Raw genomic sequence first — 6,018 nt, forward strand, 5'->3', positions numbered from 1 at the left:
TAAGGATATGCAGAGCAGTGCAAGGGAAAGCTGGTACTATACGTGATAAGGTGGAGTCTACTCTGTTAACTTAAGGTTGTTCAACATCTGAAAATCAATCAATGTAGCTCAAACCACAGACTGGAGATGAAAACAATATTATAATCACAACTGATGCATTTGAAAAAATTCAGCATCAATTTCTCATTGAAATAATCTATAAGGGGGTAGGAATTAATGTGAACATTTTCACATTAATTAGTATCCTTGAAGAATGTATAATGAACCTGACCTTTAGGATGTAACACTATGTTCCCCGTAATATTAATATTAGGAGCAGGATAATGACTGACTCTTCATAAATATTGCACTGAAAGTTCTAGCCAGTGCAATAAGGTATGAACATTTTAATAAAACATAGTTTAAAAAGTGAGAAGAAAATTATTTTTCTTCACAATTGACAGGGTTTTCTATGCAACACATTCTAAATAAACTACAAAAAAAATCTATTATCAAGTAGTATTATATTATAAGATTAATGTATATAATTAATTATAATAACAAAGAACAATAGAAAATTAGAATTTTTAAAATTACAGTAGCATTGCAAAAAGTATGAAACACTAATCATACTTTTTACTGAGACTGTAAAATATTTATATGGCAAATTAAGCAGGAACTAAATAAGTAGAACAGTATTCTTTGTTCATGGATCAGATTGCTCAACATTATAAAGATGTCAATTCTCCTCTAACAAACCCATAAATTAAATGCAAAAATAATTCTATAATAAATGCAATTTCTATGCAATATCAGCAGTTTTTAAACCTATAATCAACAATATTTTAGCAGAAACTGTCAATGTGAATCTAAACATTTTGTGAAGAATTAAAGGAACTAGAATAGTAAAAACAGTTTAAAAAAAGAAGAAAAGAGTTGAAATACATATAATTTAAGGAACTAAAAATTTATATAGTGAAGGTAGCATAATATTATTAAAATGATAAATTCATAGATCAATGGAAGAGAATAGAGACAGGAACTAGACCTACTTGTATATTGTCAGTTGATTTTCAAACATAATTCAAGTGTTGGAATAATTAGATTAGCACTCGTAAAAAGCATCAATCTTGATCTATATCTTCTTCAAAGCTACACTGAGTATATACAAGACACTTTGGTCAGGACCTTCGTCTACATAAGCAATTAGAAGCAGCCCAGATCAGAACTTCAGCAACACTCTGACAGATCATTCATAGCCAATAGTTTTCCAGGAAAAGAAAAAGGAGAAATATTCAAATTAAAAAAACTGAAGAAAGAATGGTTGGAAACTTTCTAAATCTGTTAATGTCTGAAGACATTCTAAATTTGTAAATCTCTTACGTCTACAGATATAAGAAGCTTAGTACAATCCAAAATAATAATAAATAATTTCAAAGAAGTAAATAACCAGAAAATAAGAATCAATTGTTTTAAACCCAAAGGAAAAGAAAAATCTTAAAGCAGCCAGCAAGAAAGGATGCGTAATCTATAGGGCAGTAACAGATTGAATAACAGAGGATTGCTCATCAGAAGCCAAGAGTTTGGAAGAAAATGACATTTTTCAAATGCTGAAAGAAAAAGATGGGCAACCCATAATTATTTAGTGAAAATATTCTTTAGGAATGCAGGAGAAAGTCACTGTCATATGAAGAAAAATTAAGAAAATCTTTTGCTATCAGAAAATGAAAATATATACCTATCTGAATGCAGAGTTCCAAAGAATAACAAAGAGAGATAAGAAAGCCTTCCTCAGTGATCAATGCAAAGAAATAGAGGAAAACAATAGAATGGGAAAGACTAGAGATCTCTTCAAGAAAATTAGAGATACCAAGGGAACATTTCATGCAAAGATGGGCACAATAAAGGACAGAAATGGTATCGATCTAACAGAAGCAGAAGAGATTAAAAAGAGGTGGCAAGAATACATGGAAGAACTGTACAGAAAAAGATCTTCACGACTCAGATAATCACCATGGGTTGGTCACTCACCTAGAGCCAGACATCTTGGAATATGAAGTCAAGTGGGCCTTAGAAAGCATCACTACGAACAAAGCTAGTGAAGGTGATGGAACTCCAGTTGAGCTATTTTAAACCCCAAAAGTTGATGCTGTGAAAGTGCTGCACTCAATATGCCAGCAAATTTGGAAAACTCAGCAGTGGCCACAGGACTGGAAAAGGTCAGTTTTCATTCCAATCCTAAAGAAAGGCAATGCTAAAGAATGAACAAACTACTGCACAATTGCACTCATCTCACACTCTAGTAAAGTAATCGTCAAAATTCTCCAAACCAGGATTCAACAGTCAGTTCAGTTCAGTTCAGTCACACAGTTGTGTCCGACTCTGCGACCCCATGAATTGCAGCATGCCAGGCCTCCCTGTCCATCACCAACTCCCGGAGTTCACTCAGACTCACATCCATCGAGTCAGTGATGCCGTCCAGCCCACTCATCCTCTGTCGTCCCCTTCTCCTCCTGCCCCCAATCCTTCCCAGCATCAGAGTCTTTTCCAATGAGTCAACTCTTCGCATGAGGTGGCCAAAGTACTGGAGTTTCAGCTTTAGCATCATTCCTTCCAAAGACATTCCAGGGCTGATCTCTTTCAGAATGGACTGGTTGGACCTCCTTGCAGTCCAAGGGACTCTCAAGAGTCTTCTCCAACACCACAGCTCAAAAGCATCAATTCTTTGGCGCTCAGCCTTCTTCACAGTCCAACTCTCACATCCATACATGACTACTGGAAAAACCATAGCCTTGACTAGATGGACCTTAGTCAGCAAAGTAATGTCTCTGCTTTGAATATGCTATCTAGGTTGGTCATAACTTTTCTTCCAAGGAGTAAGCTTCTTTTAATTTCATGGCTGCAGTCACCATCTGCAGTGATTTTGGAGCCCCCCAAAATAAAGTCTGACACTGTTTCCACTGTTTCCCCATCTATTTGCCATGAAGTGATGGGCCCAGATGCCATGATCTTCGTTTTCTGAATGTTGAGCTTTAAGCCAACTTTTTCGCTCTCCTCTTTCACTTTCATCAAGAGGCTTTTTAGTTCCTCTTTACTTTCTGCCATAAGGGTGGTGTCATCTGCGTATCTGAGGTTATCAGTCCTGAATAATCACTGGAAGGAGTGATGCTGAAGCTGAAACTTCAATATTCTGGCCACCTTATGCGAAGAACTGACTCATTGGAAAAGTCTGTAATGCTGGGAAAGAGTGGAAGTGGAGGGCGACGGGGATGACAGAGGATGTGATGGTTGTATGGCATCCCCGACTAGATGGACATAAGTTTGGGTAAACTCTGGGAGTTGGTGTTTGACAGGGAGGCCTGGCGTGCTGCAGTCCATGGGGTTGCAAAGAATCAGACATGACTACACACCTGAAATGAACTGAACTGAACTTGCTACCAGAATTGCTGTAAAATAACTTCTAATGGAATTTCCTTACTCATAATGGAAGTTTAAAAAGTGGGATATATAAATGTTTACTAATGACAAAACTTGATTTAATGACTTATTTTAATTAGATTGTATCAACTGTTTCTTGTTGAGCTATGAAACTATTAGCTATTAACTTATTCTCCAAACATTCTGGACTTCACCCAATCCATGAAATAAACAAATTTGTATTAAGTGTCTGGATATCTATAAATGCTATTAACTTTGTAAGCCACAGGATTAATTTCTACCTGTCCTTCAGGTCACAAATGAACAAATTTTCTCTGGTTAATTTCCTGAAGTCTCCAAGGTATTAATAATAGTTTATGTTTCTACATATGTTACTGCTACATGGCAATTCTCTTATTATAATACTTATCACTCTTTAAGTTACTGACTTATTATAAATTCCCCTAGGAAGGACTGTGACTATCCTTCAACCTTTTATTCCTTCATCTATCAGACTACTGGCCAATAATAAACACAGAAAATAATCAAATAATAAGTATGATATAATGGGTACTTTCTCACTATATCTTTTTTAAATACACAAATAAATTTAAGAAAGTTTAAATGCTTTTTATTATCACACTAAATTGCAACCATTTAATTTTGCCCTTCTGAAATTCTGAAATCATCAATTTTAAATGGAAAGAAAGTAGAGTATCTATTGAGCACTTAATGTTATATAGATTATCTCATTGAATTCTCACAATTTATGAAGTTGGCTCTATTACTTTTCTTACTTTTATAAGGGAGAAAATTGAACCACAGAGAGGTTAACTCACTCTCCTAAGTCATAATTGGTAAGTGACTGGGCAGGGTTTGAATAAATGAAATTTTAAGAGGTAGTTCAACAACTCATTATTTATAATTCCTAGTTTTTATTGCATTTAAAAGAGGAGATTGCTTCTAAAGAAAATTACTCCTCAGTTGACATTTTCATAATTGGTTATTTTTCATGTTGTCCATTTCTCCTAGGTAATATGTTGTGTTATTATAGATAAGTCAAGAATAGTGGTCAGGTATATGTGATGCTTCACCACATTTTTAAGTGTTAACAAAAATACACAATTATATGATGACATTCAAATGTACTTTTGGAAGTGCCACGATTAGACTGCAAGTGTGACCTTAAATAATCTTTACTATCAGCACAGAGTCAAGCCATTGTATAAAGGTTGATTTTGAAAGAATCAAATGTATAAAAATAACATTTATTTCTCACTATATATTACATACTTTTAGGAGAAGTATATGTAATTAAATTAAACTTTTATCATCCCAGTATGTAAGATAATGTTTCCTTGTTTAGTAGAGGAAAAACTGAATACCAGAGAAAAACTTAACTTGTTCAACAACACAGGCAACTATTATCTGCATAAATTTGTATGTTTGAAAGGATTTACCAAATTCCCCAGAATTACTCACAATTAAGTTTTATTTAAATGTTACAGAATGAGAGTATACAGACAAGCACTGAGAATGCATGAGACATCCAGGAAAAATCTCAGTAAGGTCTTTTTGAACACATGGGCATGATTTGTCTTTGCATTAAAACACCAGTTCTTTAGCATGTGTCCTGATTCCTGGCTTCAGAATAGCTCAGGACACAAGTTCCCCAGAAATGGGGTCTTTTCATGCCCCTCTGATCAGTTAGTCAAGCCCAGCAGTCTAACCACAGAGGTCAGGTGAAAAATAGCAACAAACAAACCAGCTCTGCCTGTCACCATGGGAGTTTTGCACCTTATAAACAGCCCATTATAAATTCCATTACCCTGATATTAGCCAAAGGTCAAGTCAGATATGCAGGCATCCCCAGAGGTAGGGCTAGCATTTCTATGTCCAGTTGTAAGTGAACATTATTCTCCACCTAGATTTTAATCCCAGCATTCTGGTTCAAGAGACCATGCTCTTAAAACTACGTTACTGGGATAACAGGAGAAATTTACTGTTTCTTTGGCCTAATATTACTTATAAAAGGTGAAAAACCCAGTCTTGGAGAGGTTAATTGATGCACTATATTAATATACCATTTCATCATAATGTTAATAACTGACATTTACAATATTATAAAGTAGATAATTTTATAAGTATTCCCATTTTACAGACAAGGAAACTGAGGCTTAGAGAAGGTATACAATGTTATATAGCTGTTCTTAGAAGATCTATCCATCTATCCATCCCCACTACTGCTTTCATGACAAGCTTACTAAAGCTAGGCTGCTTGGATAGTAGTCCTGGCTCAGCCCCTAACTGTTTGTGTTTTTGACCACATTTCTTTACTGCTTTGTGCATTAGTGACCCTATTTCTAAGCAGGAATGATAATGGTACATATGCAATATTATCTTCATTGCAAGGATCAAATGAATTGATATACAGGTGACACATAAAACTGTGCCAGGCATACAATTAATGCTATATCAGCATTAGCTATTATTACATATTCAATATGTGTTTATAGAGTGTTTACAGGACCTGTTCTAGACATAGGGGATATAGTCATGAATAAAACAGACAATGTTAATGTTTTCAAAGAGTTTACATTCTAGTGGGAGAAGATAGATAAG

The sequence above is a fragment of the Capricornis sumatraensis genome, chromosome 7 (genome assembly GCF_032405125.1).
Source record: "Capricornis sumatraensis isolate serow.1 chromosome 7, serow.2, whole genome shotgun sequence".
In the NCBI taxonomy this organism is placed as follows: domain Eukaryota; kingdom Metazoa; phylum Chordata; class Mammalia; order Artiodactyla; family Bovidae; genus Capricornis; species Capricornis sumatraensis.